This window comes from Pleurodeles waltl, chromosome 9, assembly GCF_031143425.1.
Source record: "Pleurodeles waltl isolate 20211129_DDA chromosome 9, aPleWal1.hap1.20221129, whole genome shotgun sequence".
Lineage (NCBI taxonomy): Eukaryota > Metazoa > Chordata > Amphibia > Caudata > Salamandridae > Pleurodeles > Pleurodeles waltl.
This window is the reverse complement of record NC_090448.1, coordinates 630,144,112-630,161,487: the sequence shown is the minus strand read 5'-3', so window position 1 is coordinate 630,161,487 and position 17,376 is coordinate 630,144,112.

The following is a 17,376-nucleotide window of genomic DNA, read 5'->3' as shown; positions in this document are numbered from 1 at the left end:
GAAATTAACTTAACTTAAAAAAAATGGCATCTGTAAAAGAAGACGGACATTACAAACGGGATGAGAAATAGAAGGAGCCCACCAGGACCAAGTAATGGTCCACCATATGGCAATTGTTTAGCATATTGATTGGTAAAAAAAGTTTTGTTTAAAGTTGTCACATGCAACCTGCATTGGAAGGAGTTCAAAAGAGGTACTGGGAAAGAGTACTTATTTGGCATGACAGGGATGATGAAGCTTCTTTGTTCCTGGTGTGGAAAATAACTTGCTTGTTCTAACTGAAGATGTGACAAGGAGAAGGATTCTATGACAGGTGAATGAGTGAGAAACGTATACACTGCTGTTGCCCGTGCTGTACCCGTTCTATGTGTGGAAAACCTTGCACTTGTATCTGCAAAGTGGCTTTTCTGTGAGTGGAGAAGTTAATGAATGTATTGTGCACTAACACTCCTTTTAGATAACTTTATATTTAGGGGACGTTAACTAAACCTTTTAAAAAATGGCATCTGGAGAAGAAGACAGATATTACAAACTGGATGAGGAGCATAAGGAGCCCACCAGGACCAAGCAGCAGTCTACCATATAGCAATTCTTTAGCAGATTGATTGGTTAAAAAAGTGTTGTTTACAGTTGTCACATGCAACCTGCATTGGAAGGTGCTCAAAAGAGGCACTGAAAAGAAGTACTTATGTGGCTTGTCAGGGATGATGAAGCTCCTTAGTGTCTGGCATGGAAAATAGCTTGCTTGTACCAAGTGAAGATGTGACAAAGAGGAGGATTCTATGACAGGTGCAGGACCCTGAGTGCAAACTTCTTGTCACTGACCAGAGTGCAATATCTTTTTTAATCTATGTTTAGATTCCCTGTTATTTAAATTGAATCCCCAAAAAATAAATACAACTCCAAAACATTTTTTAAAAAATATAAAATCTCAAAAGGTTCTTTTTAGAACCACCTTTATTGTTTAAAGAATAGAAAATAATTTTATGTTGTTTGCTATGTTTGTTTCTTACCGTTGTTATAGCCCTACCGCCTGCTGTAAAGGCCCAGTTCACTGTTATAGGCCCAACCTAAAGGAAGTAGCACTTTAATGGCCACAATAGCCAGCATCATACGGCTATAACTCTATTAGAACATTCTGGCCCAGGGCAACAGAATGTCCTAATATAGATTTATACCCTCTCGTACCAGGCTGGATCAGCCATTAAAGGTCGTGTCCAATGTTGTAGAACGGTGCAAAAAGTGAAGGTCTATACCAAGTGAGTGGGACTTTTGTGGCAGTAAGACCCACCTAACGTGGAACAGAATACTATGAGAACATTGTATGCCATAAAGGCAGAACATCCTAATGCCCCCTTATAACCTACTGTAGCAGACTATAGTCTGCCCCAACATTATCAGCCCATGCTTAAGGCAAAGGACTATAACAAGGAAATGGGACTGGAGTGACCTGTATAACCTACTAATGCAAGCTATAAGGCATTGGAAATTCTGCCCTATAAGAATGGAGTGTCTTAATTAAGGACAGAGGGTAAACCCAGATTAGGGGTGTTTCCTAAAAAGGATAAGGGTCATCACTCACTGAAATGACAAACTTCATCATCTAGCCCCTCCTCACTGTGGTTAGCTAATGATGGTTTCCCAGTTAGATCTTCAAAAGGAGGAAAACATGCCTTCCTAACGGTGAGGTGTATAGGACCTGGGAAAGTAAAAATGCCTGAGAGAAGAAACATTTTAAAGAAATATATTGGTATTTCTGTCTTCTGGCTAAAGTCAGTGTGCTTGAAGATTTGTGCAATAGTATTGATACCTTGCTTATCACCTCCTATATCTTTAGACATTCACAATTAAGAATCAAGATTGAAGGGATTGATTTTGTCCTTATGGTTTTTCCTTCCTAACAGGGACCATTCTTAGGGAGACACTTGACCCATTTTGTGTGTGTTTTAAAAGTGGGGTGGATCGTGGCTGCAGGGAAATGGCGCTCCTTCTGTGGGCATTCGGTATGGAAACTTGAGAGACCTTTGAAATGTCCAGTCCTTTGCAGAGCACAAACCTAACAAACTGATCTGCAAGATACGAACCCAGCACACAACATGGCATTCTTGGAACACTAGCACACTACTGTGGTCTCCAGTTTATTTTACTTTAATTATTGCTGCATACTTCCATGCAGTAGCCTACGTGCACTGGAGGCACTAACCCAGTGCAATGCATCTAAAGGACACTCAGTGACCAAATTAGTTGCATCTTTAAGACTAAAATCCACTGAACTGCACTACATCATGTGAACCACAATTCTCTACTTTGCTCTGCTTGTCACTTCTTTGACAACAACTATATCTCACCCCTTCCCCCTAAGAACTCTAACAATCACAGTGTATTACATCCAAGGGATACTAACCTATCACACGTCACCACATCCTAAGAATGCAAACAAACTTTTCTGCAACAGATGCTACATACACTAATCCACCACAATTCCCAGAAAGGTTTCCAGGGGAAGCTAAGCAACTACTGCATACTTCGGATAAATATCCAACCTACTGTACTGTACACCCTGGATTTACACATGTAACATTGTTCTGCTTCCATGACACCCAAAACCACTGTGATATACAGTACTCTCAGGGCCTTATAGGTGCAATAGTAGTTCATACATCTCGCACTACACCACTACACCATACTGTATCCCAGGGGCTCTAATCCACCGCACTGGAACCTAGTGATCCTACCAGACCGTATTGCACTTCACCTCATTCATACTAACTTGCTACACTAAACTTAATTCTAGGAATGATGTACCACCATACTGCATTGTATGCACACCAGCCCACTAGACCTTAACCCAGTATACTTAATGCCATCTCAAAGGTTTTTACGAACTGCACCTCACGAGTCCCAACCCCGCAGACCACTGCCTACTCTCAAAAAAATAAAACTGAAACGTTTCATTTTTTGCTTTTTAAATGCATCCTATTTTCCTTTAAGGAAAACGGGCTGCACTTAAAACAAAAAAAAGACTGCTTTATTTAAAAGCAATTACAGACATTGTGGTCTGCTGCCACTAGCAGGCCACCATCCTTGTGATTTTGCGATTCCCAGAAGGTTGCAAATTTCGACCTTCCTATTAATATTAAGGAGGTAGGTCTATTTGCGACCCACTGGGAATCACAAAAGAAACTCAATGGAGTTTTGTACATTTGGATTTGCAATTTCCTAATTGTGATTCTCATGGAATCACAATTAGAAAATCAAAATGCCAAATGTTAGTACATGTGGCCCTTAGATCTTCTACTTGATGTTAGTTTGGATAAAACTTATCCCAGAGTTTTAATCGTTTTCCCTAGCGCAAATATGCAGTTAAGGGGATCATCGAAAATTTATCAGTAATTGACATCTGAATGGTACTGCTCCGAAGTCCTGAATAGTTTTCCATTCATGCAGGTAAGAGCAGGCATCACGCTAGGCTGGATTTTTTTTTTAATTTAAGAGGCTTTGAAATGGTATCTTCAGGTGAGCTTAGACAACGGGTCAAACCATTTTTTGGTTTCCTTGGAGATAAATCAAAGGGTTTTGCTATTGGTGCCCAGGCAAATAGACCTACATAGTACTCCGTTTATGCAGAGATTGATTGATTGATAACCAACATCAGTGGGTTCCTAGAAGTTCACTAAGATTCTGTGTCTAGTTTTGCCATAGTTGTATTGCTAATAAGAAATTATTTATATAATCAAAGTAATATGAATGCCACCAAACTTACCAGCACTATAGGAACACTGACCCACCCCAGTGCACTGCATCATAGGCTCAGGAATTGATCGTATTGCTCTGTGGCCAAGAAACAGGAACCTTGTGCACAGTATCATGAGGAGATTGATGCACAATACTGCACCGCATCCTAGGGGAACAAATCCACACTAGGTTCTAGCTTCAATAATCGACTAGACATAGCTGCATCCTATGATATGAGTTATCATAGTACACAGCATCATAGGAACACTAAACCATCACACCTATACATTGCACCTTAAAGACTCTAATATACCACAATACATTGAATCATAACAGTGCTCCAGAATTGCAACTGGAGACTGTTAGACCTGACAGCCTTAGGGTAGTTTTTCCCCAAACATTTTGCCTGCCTTGCCTCACTTTTGTTGATCTGTTTTTATTCGTCTTAGGACTCTGGGCAGTTTACTATTGCTAGGCAGTGCTAAAGTGCGAGTGCTCATTCCCCTAAAACTTGGTAGCATTGGTGTATCCACAATTGGCATATTTCATTTACTTATAAGTCCCTAAAAAAAGTGCACTCTATGTGCCCAGGGCCTGTAAATTAAATGTTACTAGTGGGCCTGTGGCACTGATTGTGCCACACGCTTGAGTAGCCCGTAAACATGCTTCAAGACTGCCAGTGTACAGACAGTATGTGCAGTTTCACTACCATATAAAAACCACTACCAAGCATTAAACCCATCTTTTTTTTATACAGAAGACACCCACCTAAGGTAGGTCCTATGTAGCCCAAATGGAATGGGATGGTGTAAGTAAAAGGCAGGACATATACTTTTTAGTTTTACATGTCCTGGTAGTAAAAACTCTCAATTCGTTTTTCACTACTGTGAGGCCTATCCTTCGCACAGGATAACATTGGGGATTCCTTAATACATGTATTAAGCACAATTCCTCATTGAGAACGAATAGGACTGTTGTGTTTGGTACCTAAGGACTTATAATAATGAATCCTCCATAATGGTAAAGTTGAACTTCTGGAGCTGACATTTTTCTGCTCTTAAGCCCTATGTACCTGCCTCCAATACATGTCCGGGTTGGGTGATAGCTGGGTTCTGTGTATTTCCTCTACATAGTAATGCACAAAGGAAGGCTGATAGGCCATGCTGGCAGGATCGGAGGGAGGAGCTTACAGTTGCACCTGAATAGGGCTGTACCTGTCCCCACACAAATATCTGCATGCCTGCCTGTAGTGCATCTGAAACCAGGGCAGGAAAGAGAGGACCTTTGTGCACTTCAAAAGTCCCTCTTTGAAGTCACCTGACTTCAAAGGCACTATTGGGTATAAGAACTGGACTTCTGACCCTACCAAATCAGTACACTTCTGAACCTGTGGATACTCTTATTGTTATGCTGCTGTTCGGCACTGCTGAATGAAAGTTGCACTTTGTTAAAACCGCTTTTTTTAAGCCACAGAATAAGAACATGTAATGAGGCCGGAAAACTACAAAATCGGCTTAAAAGAATGCAATAAGACTAGCTAGATTTACCACGCCAGTAAATCTGAGAGGGGAAGCACCATCTATTTCAAGAAATTGTAGAAGTCATAAATTGGTCGATAATGCAGCCTTTTATTTTTTCCTTCTTAATGCTGTAGTTTTTTAACTTTAGCATATGATAGGACTGCCTCACTCTTACAAATGTTTTGCAGTTACTCTGAATATTTGTCTCAGAACACCCATATGCCGGGACTTTAATATTTAAAAAAACATTAAAGGCATTACAGACCTGTACTATTTAGGAAAAGAGAGAAAGGACTCACTAGCCATGAGCAAGACTTGTTAAAAGTCAAAACGCGTTGGTGGTTGCTGCAGTAATAAAATAAAGCATTTAAAAACCTCCTGGAGTGCAGTGAATATTTTCGATATTGATGTTAACCGAGGGTGGTCTCCTCAGTCATCAGCACCGGCAGTGGAGTGCGTGCAACGAACAATTGTTTTCAGACCAATTTGGATTGAACATATATATATTATGAAATAGTAATTGTACATATTTCTTAGAGAAATACACATATTTAGATATCTACACATAATCTGACTATAAATGTTTACCAACACAGGCATATGCAGTCTATTGCTCTTTGGACATGGTTGTTGGGAACGCAAGAGCCAACTTTTGAGTAGTCTTCTGAAGACAAGATAGTTATCTGTGAATCTTATATTTGGGGGTAATGAATTCCATAGTTTGGCCGACTGAGCAGAGAAACATTGTACCACCCATAGGGGCAGATTTATAATATGTGGTGCTGCACTTCTTCTTACGCCCCTTAGCGCCCCCCATAACGCCACCATGTGTGCGCCCTTTTTAAAATACGGCGCAGCATGGGGATAGTCATAGGGAACTAGCGTCATCATTTTTACGCTAGTCTGGAGCTTTGCAGGATTAGCGTCAATCATTTTGACACCCACCGAAAACAATGGGAGCCTCCCTTCAACACCTGCTCACAGCTGATAAAAATGATTCAAAGAAATCTTGTAGAATTCTGCGCACCATTATTTGGCTACCCATCCTGGTGCCGGAATGCCCTCCTTGCATACAGTATGCCTGGCGCAGGCATAATGTGGTGCAAGGGGTTACAAAGTGGCACAATCCAAGCAGTGCACCACTTTGTAAATATGGTGCAGCATCTTTGGTCTTCCAATGCCACATTAGCGTCAAACAAATGACCCTCTTAAATCTGGGTCTTTTTTCGAATGGTGGTGCTTTAAGGGGGGAGGTTTCTCTGTTGAATGTATTTGGTGATTTTATTCTTGATGAAAAGTGGTCCTGTTCCATGTATTAATTTGTGGGTGATACAAAGCAGCTTGAAGATGGATCGTCTGGCAACCGATAACGAATATAGTGGCGTCAGGGCAGGGGAGATGTGGGCTTGTGGCTTTATATGTAGTAGTAGTCTGGCAGCCGAGTTCTGAATGTGTTGTTTTTTCATAGTAGATAGGGATGATCCATAGTAGAGGCCATTGGTCTAATCTAGTTTAGATAGTTCAAGAGAGATAGTAGCCTGGACCTTTTATGAAAATCCAAGTTGGGGGGAAATACGTCGCAGAGTTTTCAAAGTGATGAAGCTTGATCGTGCTAATTTGGCCACTTGGCATTCACTATTAACTTGGAGTGCATGGTAATTCCAAGGTTTTTAACTTTCCTAGTCACTTAAGGAGGTGGTCCCAGATTGTGAGGCCAGGCGCACAGTAGATCATAATTATTCCAGTCACCATACGTGTGAGTATTTCTGTTTTGGAAACATTCAGTTTGAGATGTCTCCAAGTGTTTCACTGAACAACGACTCTGAGACAACTGAAGATTTGTGAGTTTCCAATGTCTTTGCGGTAGGAATATTTGTGTGTCATCTGCATAGTTGTAGCATGTGAGTTGAAATTCATTGATCAGTTCCAGGAATTACATCATGTAGATGTTGAAAAGCATAGGTGAGATGATTGATCCTTGAGGGAGCCCTGCTTTTGTGAAGTAGGATTTGGACGAGAAAGGGGGCGAATAGATGACATTTGTTTTGAAGGTAGGAAGTGATCTAGTCGAGAGCAGTCTCTTCTATGCTGGCTTTGTGGAGTCCTTGAATTAGGGTGTCATAGACAACAGTGCAAAAGGCAGCTGAGACGTCCAGAAGTAGTGCAGCAACTCCATTGCAGTCAACTCTTTTTAAGATCATCCCTGATTGAGATGAGTACACATTCAGTGCCTCTACCTGGGTGAAATCCAGTTAGATAGTCTGAAAGTATGGAGCTATCTTCAATGAATTGTGACATCCCGGCAAATGCTGCTTTTCTATCAGTTTGGCCAGGAAAGGCCGATTTGTAATCGGTCTGTATTTGTTGGGGTCTTGTGGGTCCAGGTTTCTTTTCTTTAATAATAGATGAATGTATGCCTTTTTAAGGTCTTCAGGAAAGGTTCCCATAGTTAAAGAATTATTGATTACTCTTCCTACTGGTTTGGCAGCAGAAGTAGATAAAGAATGTTCTTGAAGATGTGTGCTGGACAAGAGTCGGAAGGGCAGCCTGAAAGCCTGCTTGCTGTGACCAAATGTATAAATTCACTTTGTGATATTTGTTTGAAGGAGTGAAGAGGCTGGGTTAGCTTTCTCTTGGAGGATATTTTAGGCAAATGGTTGGTACATGTAGTTTTCCTTTGTTTGAACTAGAACTCCAATGTGTCTACCTTAGTTGTGTAAGGATTTGCCAATTTGCTTGTGAATTCTTGAGTAATGGGATGGGTTCCTTTCATGCATTTAGGTTTTCGAAATTCATTGAGAAATTTATACAATTCTTTATTTGCAGATTTAGCATTTTGAATTCTGTCTGAATAGTACCTTTTTGAGCCTTTTTGATTAATGATTTGTATACTCTGTTGTGTAGGTGATGTTTTTCTTGAATGTTGTTTGTTTTCATGCAAGGTTTGTTACAGTCTTCTGATTTGTTGTTTTATCTTTTTTCGTTCTGTATTTCACAAAGGTATTGCTTTTCTTTTGTTCTGTTTCATTTTTTTTGTGGTATTAGGAAATTGAAAGCTTCCTGTAGCCACTCATAAAGTTTTGGAACAGAATTCATTGTGTCTAGATCTGTGTTGGCTGTTAGTTGTGTTTCTAACTTTTCAAAATTGAGTTTGTTCCATGGTTGATAGATGTATATACATAAGGTGGTCTTGGGTGTGTTGGTTTGTGGTATTTTATTTTGGAAAATGACCAAATGGTGGTCTGACTATGTGACTGGTGTGATGCTTTGAATGGTAACTAGTTCTGGGTTTGCATAAATTACATCTATGATGTGTCCAGTGGTGTGTGTGGGATTGTGTACAATCTGATGTAGGTTCAGTGCGACTAGGTTAGTGGTGATAGTTTTTGGATGGGGCATATTGGGTTTTTCAAAGCAAATGTTTAGGGCCCCATGAATGCAGAGGTTGGAGTATAATGTTACACAGTTTGAAACTGTGTCTAGAAATGTGCCTGGGAATGTTGAATTGTTAGACGGAGGTCTGTAGAGGAGGAGAAAGTTACAGGAGGAAGTTGGAGTCGGGTTGCATCTGGCGATGAGGGCCTCACAACCTTGAATGGAAATGTTTTCTGGTTTGCTGAGATGTATTGCTTGTTTGAATAGAAAAGCTAGTCCACCTCCTCTTTTGCCTATCCGGTTTTGTGTGATCATTTGATAACCGGGAGGAATGGTTTCATGCAACACTGGGGCCATGTCATCTCCCAGTCATGATTCTGCTACGGATAGTACGTCAAGTTGAGTGTCAGTGAGCAGGTCATAGATGTGGTGCTTGTTTTTTGAGAGCGATTGATCATTTATGAACAGGCAGTTTAGAAAATGTGTTGTGGTGGTTGTGTAATTTTGTTTTGGAAAGGGTGAGCAATCTATTTTGAGCTTGTAACAGCTGTGTTATTAATTATGATGACTGTATGAGGTTTATAATAGTTTTCTATATTGTGTTCCTCGTCCAGCAGGCTTAGGAGGCATTTTGTTGCATCTGTGTGTGTTGGTGGTGGACTTGGTGGCTGAGAGTAACATGATGCGATTACTTCTTTTGTAGAATAATCTTGTTGTGTAATAGACACAGGGATGCGAAGTTGTTAAGAGTGGCAAGTTGTTTATTTTGTTTGTGTCTGTTTACAGTGGCAGGAGTATGGGTTAGGGGTGGTGGAGGAGCATGTGGATCATAATCTAAGGCTCTATATTGTGCATTGAATGAGAGGTGGGTGAACAAATTTGCTGTGTTGCGGTGTATGTGGTAGATGTTGGTGAAGAGTGAGAAATTTGGAGTGAATATTTGGTCAAGATTAGATTTTTTTGTGTAGTCATGAGGGTGAGAGGGGGTGTGCATGGAAAGTTTTATGAAAGTTTGTGTTATTTCGATATGCCCATGTGTGTGTGATTTGTTTAGTTTATAAGGAGTAGTGAGAGGAGATATTGAGTTAGTGGTTTCCTGTAAAGGATTTGAATGTGAGTTACTGCTGGTGAGTGGTGTTTTTATAGTACAGAGGGTGTTGTTGTGTTTTGGAGACGAGTGTATAACATGTGCAAGAGGTGATGGACAAGAGTTAAGAGTGTTTGTGTTAGATTTGATCACTGGAAGAGGTCATATGTGTGGTGGAGTGGAGTGTAAGGATTGTATGATTGTGTATATTTGGTACAAAGATGAAGAGGGTGTTGGTGGATGGGGGTGTGATGGAAGGCTGAGTATAGGTTTTTTCATGATAAAAAGGGGTCTGGTAAGAACAAATAGAGGATAGTGCTGGTGTTTTGTATGAACAGGGAGTTTGTGTCTGGTTGGATGCAAGTTATGTATAATGTGTCTTTGTGTTGTGTGGGCGATGTGTGGATGAGTTAGTGGTAATGGACAGAGTTGTGTTTGGTGTGAGAATGCAGGTGTCTTAAAGTTGTAGTTGTGGTGGATATGTGTATAGGTGTGGCGTTTTGTGGTTGTTGTTGAGATATTGAAATCTGTATGAGGTTTGATTGTGGTGCATTAGTTGGATGCATTTGCTGATTTTGTGTTTGGCTGTTGACTGATGTTCAGGGTTTAAGGTCCTTTCTGAAAGATGGAAAATTGGGCAGCATTACTCGCCCTAGACCCGACTAGTCCCGAGCAGGCCCAAACAGTTAACTGCCCTTGTCATCTCCACCCTTAGCCTCGACGCCCGGGCTGAGATTCCCAGATCCCTAAGCTTAATTAGCCCTATTGGCCAATGGACCCCTAGACCTGACCCTAACCAATCAGATTTCTTGCCCTAAACCCTAGAAACAATGGGAGACCTGGCCCTATTAACCAATCACAACCCTAGCCCTGACAGCCAATCACAACAGTAGCCCTAAAACCTCAGTCCAATGAGAACCCTAGCCCTAGTCCCAATCACAGCCCTAGCTCTGTATAATTACTTCTTAATTTGTGACTTTTGAGTCAGCACTCATATTTAAGCAGAGGTCATGGAAACATGTAATCTGGATGGCACATTCAAAACTACAGAGCCAAATTGTGTGCTTCTTTCCTGCTTCATTGTTTCCCAGCCTGCAGATGATGCCCAGCCTTAACCCCTTAACTTCTCCCCCCTCTCACAGTGCTTTGCCTTTTTTGGCTATTTGGAGTAGTTTGCACTTAGGGATCCATGACATTTTTCCAACTTAATGTATCTATGACAAATTTGCATCCTTTTTTCCATCCAAAGGATTCCAAAGGGACCCATGGTTTGTGGATTCCCCTGGAGGGCTCCAAGAAAATAGGCAAAATATAGCTACGTTTTGAGGGTTTAAAAAAAATAAAATAGGAAAAAAGTGCTCTAGATAGAAGTGTTTTTTTTTTTCTTAAAAAGGGCATCTACAAACAGTTTGTTGTGCTAAAGTCACCATCTTCCCAGCTTTCTGGACATTGCAGACCTGAACAATAACCCTAAGTTTTTTATCACCATTTTGGCATTTTCCAAAGAGGAAGCCCATTTTTCCTTTTTTTGTGCTATCAACCTACTTCCAGTTTGTGGTGGAAACCAGCGTGAAACTCATTGGTGATCCAAGAAAGCTTTAGATTTCTAAAAGGTAGACAAAATTCCAAATTCAGCAAGGGGTTATATGTGTGGCTCCCTCAAGGATTTTCCAAAGAAACTAAGGCCCTCATTCTGACCCTGGCGGTCAAAGACCGCCAGGGCGGAGGACCGCGGGAGCACCGCCGACAGGCCGGCGGTGCTCCAATGGGGATTCCGACCGCGGCGGTAAAGCCGCGGTCGGACCGGCACCACTGGCGGGCTCCCGCCAGTGTACCGCCGCCCCATTGAATCCTCCACGGCGGCGCAGCTTGCTGCACCGCCGCGGGGATTCCGACCCCCCCTACCGCCATCCAGATCCCGGCGGTCCGACCGCCGGGATCCGGATGGCGGTAGGGGGGGTCGCGGGGCCCCTGGGGGCCCCTGCAGTGCCCATGCCACTGGCATGGGCATTGCAGGGGCCCCCGTAAGAGGGCCCCTACATGTATTTCACTGTCTGCTGCGCAGACAGTGAAATACGCGACGGGTGCAACTGCACCCGTCGCACAGCTTCCACTCCGCCGGCTCGATTCCGAGCCGGCTTCATCGTGGAAGCCTCTTTCCCGCTGGGCTGGCGGGCGGTCTGAAGGCGACCGCCCGCCAGCCCAGCGGGAAAGTCAGAATTACCGCCGCGGTCTTTCGACCGCGGAACGGTAACCTGATGGCGGGACTTTGGCGGGCGGCCTCCGCCGCCCGCCAAGGTCAGAATGAGGGCCTAACTGTTTAAATAAAGAAGTATTGAAAATGAGTAGGAAAAATGGCAATTTGTGACACCATTTTCATATGTAACTTTTTGAGACAATGTCCAATTTACAAACGCAATTTATCATTATGTCCACTAGGCTCTTCTAGTTGAGGCAATATATAGTTGAGGCGATATATAGGATTTGTAGGTTCCATAATAACCCAAAGTACCCAGAGTCAACAACTGAGCTGCACTGTACAATTTTGATTTTTTATTATACTGAGTATAGACCAATTCATTTGGTGAAATATGAAGAGTGAAAAATGGGTATCAAGGAAATCTATGTATTTAAAAAAATAGGTAAAAGATGTGGAGTTAAGAAGTGCGGGTTATTTGCACATGTCTGAGTGCAGCGAAAACCATTTGGTAGTAATAGCTCTACTATTCTATGCTCCCACATGTCTTCTGATAAAAATGGTACCTCACTAGTGTGGGTCAGCCTAGCACCTGTGACAGCATATAGCCCAAAACGCAACATAGATACATCACAGTCTTCCACTCAAAACTGACCATTTGTTTTTGCGAATAGCTTTGGAATTTGGGCTCTAGCTCAATCTGCACAAAGGGAAATCGGGAAAACTTGGACATTTTTTAAAACAGGACACCTGTGGGAATCCAGGGTATGGTTAATTGCATGGCTCTCACCAGGTGTTTTGTGATGGAAAATTCTGGAGCCTGTGGAGACCCACAATCTTCCTTCCACCCAGCATTCCCCCAAGTCTCCCAATAAAAATGGTACCTCACTTGTGTGGGTAGGCCTAGTGCCCGCGAAAGGAAATACCCCAAAACACTATGTGGACACATCAAAATTCTCAAATACAAAAATACCTGTTTTTGTGGGGGGGACCTGCGTTTGTGGTCCTGGGCTCAGCAGCCATCTAGGGAAACCTACCAAACACAAACATTTCTGAAAACTAGACACCCGAGGGAATCCAAGGAGGTGTGACTTGCGTGGATCCCCTAGTGTTTTCTTACCCAGAATCCTCAGCAAACCTCGAATTTAGCTAAAAAATGACATTTCTCCCACATTTCTGTGGGGGATCACAGCACCTGCACAAATTTCCTACCACCTGACGTTCCCCTCAGCCTCTCGGTAAAAAAGATACCTCACTTGTGTAGGTGGGCCAAGTGCCTGTGACAGAGAAGAGCCAAAAACATGTAAAAAATGAGGGGGAACCAAAGCAGGTCCAAAAGGGCAGTTTGGAAAAAAACGTTTTCAGGCTGACAAGTGGGGCAGATTTTTTAACGGTATAGATGCGATAATGCTGGGTGGTAGGAATTTTGTGGATTCCTGCAGATTCCGGAAGGTTCCATCACAAAAATGTGTGATTTCCAGCAAAGTTGGAGGTTTGCAGGGCATTGTGGGTAAGAAAATGGTGCAGGGTGCATGTGAAGCTCACCACCCAGTACTCACCCAGATGTTTAGTTTTCAGATGTGTCTAGGTCTTGTGGATTTTTCTACATGGCAGCGTCCCAAAGTCCAAAAAGTGCAGCCCTCACCATTCCAAGTGGGACAATTTTGAGAGTTAGACAAGCTCTCATGGTCCAAATGTAAAACCAAAACCCAAAATAATCTAATTTCCTCTTGCTTGCCGTGGGATAAGATGTTTTAGTGTGTGGGGAAGAGCTGAAAGGCTGTTACCCCCATCCAGTTGGGGTGGGGGCATAACCATGCCCATACTGGTTGGTAGCCACCACCCCACTATTTTTTATTTATTTTTTATTCCCTGGCATCTAGTAGGCTTTCTGCCTCCCCAGGGAGAGGACCAGGGGTAATTGCCCCATCGACCCACCGGTGGGCAGAACAACTTTGGCCCCATTTATTTGGTTGGGGGTATGGCCATACCCCCACCCTCTTTGTTTTTTAAATAAATGTTCCCTGGTCTCTGGTAGGCTTTCTGCGGCGGTAGGCTTTCTGCGGCAAGGGCGGCAGATATGGCCAACAGTAATGTGCCCCGATGGGGAGCGACCCTTGCCCAAGGGGCTGCCCCCCCAAACAAAACACACACATACACACACACTAATCCCTAGTGCCTAAGTGGTTTCTACCCCCCGGGGGCAGATCGGCCTAATAAAAATAGGCCGATCTACCCCCAAGGGGAGCAGAAATGGCCTAAACGCCCCCCCACAAAAATAAACACATAAAAAAAAATCCCTGGTGCCTAGTGGTTTCTGCCCCCCTTGGGGGCAGATTGGCCTAATAAAAATAAGCTGATCTACCCCCGAGGGGGGCATAAATGGCCTAAAATAAATTTGTCCACAAGGGGAATGACCCTTGCCTAAGGGGTCGCTCCAAGTGCGTGAAATTGACACAAAGAAATAAAAATCACTGGTGTCTAGTGGTTTCTGCCCCCCCCAAGGGCAAATTGGGCTAATAAAAATAGGTCGATCTGCCCCCAAGGGGGGCAGAAATGGCCTAAAGTTACTTTTGCTCCCAGGGGAGCAACCCTTGCATAAAGGGTCACTCTCCACATCTAAAAAACATAAAATAAAAGAAAACAAATATTTCACACCCCTCCACGTGATTGGAGGAGAAATGCTATTTCTCCTATCTTCCAGCGTAGTGGGGGCAGCCTCTGATGATGTCAGCGCGCAATTGCGCGCTGATGTTATCAGATGCCTTGGGGAAGCCGGGGGGGGGGTGGGGGAGGAAGGGGAAGCATCCCTGCCAAGGGGAGGGGGTGCCTGGCCATTGGGGGGAGCACCAGTGCTCCCAGAGGGCCCATAGCAGGATGTAATGGTTACGTCTTCGGCAACCAAGCAATGCAAACAAGGATTATTGATCTTCCTTCTTCTTCCTCTCTCTCTCTCTACTTTCCCTACTAGTAATTTTGTAGACCGTGAAACTTTATACTTTGTTATTGTTACTAACATTCAGAGTTGTTACTTGAAATGCCAAAAGTTTTGATAATACCATAAAAAGGCAGAAAATTCTTTCTCATCTGGCTTCCTACAACCTGGATGTAGTTTTTGTACAAGAAAACTCATCTCACAGAGATTGCGGCCTTCAAACTTAAACAAACCCAGGTGGATTCAGTTTTTGTTTTCCCTCTACACAACAAGAAGTATGGTATTATTATATTGTGTCACAAAAAGTTAAAATGTACACTTCTCACTCAGGAAAGGGATACAGATGGGAGGTGGTTGATTGTTAAATTTCTGATTAATACTATTCCCTCATCTTGTTTAAGATATATGGTCCAAATATGCCAGACTATTTATTTTGACCTACTATTGCTAAGAAATGCATATAGTTTCAGGATTATTTTTTTATTTTAAGTGGTGACTGCAGTCAGATTATAGACCCATTTATTGATCACCAGTCTCAAGTTTGTTTTACTCCTTACAAAACTCACAAACAATTCCAATCTGTTATCTCCCAGAACCATTTAATGGACACATGGAGTCTATGCAATCCCACTGAAAAATAGTTTTCTTCCTCCCATGTTTCCCTTTTGTGGCTGGATCATATTTTTCTCAGCAATTCCTTAGCACAAAACCTCATTTCAGTCAATATTGAGCTCATTGTCATCTCTGATCATGCCCCAGTTGTTGCTGGTCTGGGTGTGCTCCCACTATTTTCCAAATCAAATAGATGGAGGTTTAATAATTCTCTTCTACTTGATCTTATTTTCCTTTCATCATTTACTTCCTTTGCTGAGGATTTTTTTGCAATCTATTCAGGAGCAGACACCATCCCTCGATTATTATGGGACAAGTTCAAGGTGACAGCACGTGGCCATATTTTGGATTTTGTTCCTAAAAAGAAGAAACGTTTTGCTAAACAGCATAAATCGTTATTAGAGACAATCAAACATCTTGAACATCAGTGCTATACTTCTCCTTCAGATTCCATGGTACAAGAACTTGTCTGAACTAAATTACATTTTAATAAAATCACTATTGATAATGCTTCATCCATTTTGCTTTGCAGCAGTGCTTGCTATCACTGAGGAAGTAATAAATCTGGTAAACTCAGCTAAATACCTTAAAAGTAGGAAACAGTGGTCCTCTATTGAGTCTATTTAATCAGCTGACAGGAAACGGTTATTCAACGACCAAGATATTTTATAGGAATCTATGAAATTTTATAAGCACCTTTTTACTCTTGAATCTCTGACACATCCTTCTATGATAGAAGATTATTTTAAGGCTTCTCCTTCTCCTCCCCACAATAAACTTAACTTCTCTTCACTTGAGAAAGACTTATCTATCTCAGAGTTGTTTAAGGCACTATCTATCCTTAAGAAAGGTAACAGTCCAGGCCCGGATTCATTTACTGTGGAATTTTACCTTCACTTTTCAAGTTTACTGCTTCCTAAATTGTTGCAGCTTTTTCAATTTTTCTACATTCTGGTGCACCGGGAAGAAACTTTCAAAAAGCAATGATTTGCTTGATTCACAACGAAGGTCGAGATCAGTCTCAATGTAAAAACTATCATCTTGTCTCATTGTAAATGTCGACTATAAAATTTTTGCGAAGCTACTCACCCTGCATCTTGAACCTTTTTTACCTGAACTGACAGGCAAAGATTAGTCTGGTTTTGTTAAGGGCCATTTGACATCGGACAACTCTAGATTATTTTTCAACGTTTTAAATAGAGCTCCTTCTCTCTCCTACTCTTTAGCTGAAGTAGATATGAACGCAGAGAAACCATTTGAGAAAGTTGATTGGACCTTTTCATTGAAATTTCTTTTTCGGCATGGTTTTGTCCCTAATATTAGCTCTCTTATCTTTCTTCTGTATACAACTCCTATGGCTCGTGTGTTGATAATTGGTCGAACTTCTCAATTTTTCCCTTTACATCGTGGATGCATCAAGGTTGTCCTTTAACTTCTCTTTTGTTTGTTTTAGCCCTTGTTCCTTCCTTGACTCGAATTAGGACCAATGATCTTATTTATGGTTTTCAATATGGAGATCAACATTTAAAACTTTCCACCAAGGCGGATGATATTCTCCTCTTCCTTTATAGCCCAGATGTTACGATTCCTGCATTGACTCATGAAAATATGAATTTACCTTTGTCTCAGGCTATAAAATCAATTCGGACAAAACTGAAGTTTTACCGACTACTAAACTTTGTACTAAACAATCTTTCGACTCTACCGGATTTCACTGGAATATTCTTAAGGTTAAATATTTGGGAATATGGTTTACCAATTCTATTTCAGATTCAGTTAAGATTAACTTCTTCACTGCTAAGCCTTTTCCCCCTTCTATGTGAAGCCTTTTTTTGGCTATTTGGTGTAGTTCACTCTTAGGCCCCAATAACAAAAGCCCTTTCCCAAGAGGCCGCTCCCCCTCCCGTGGTGTCTA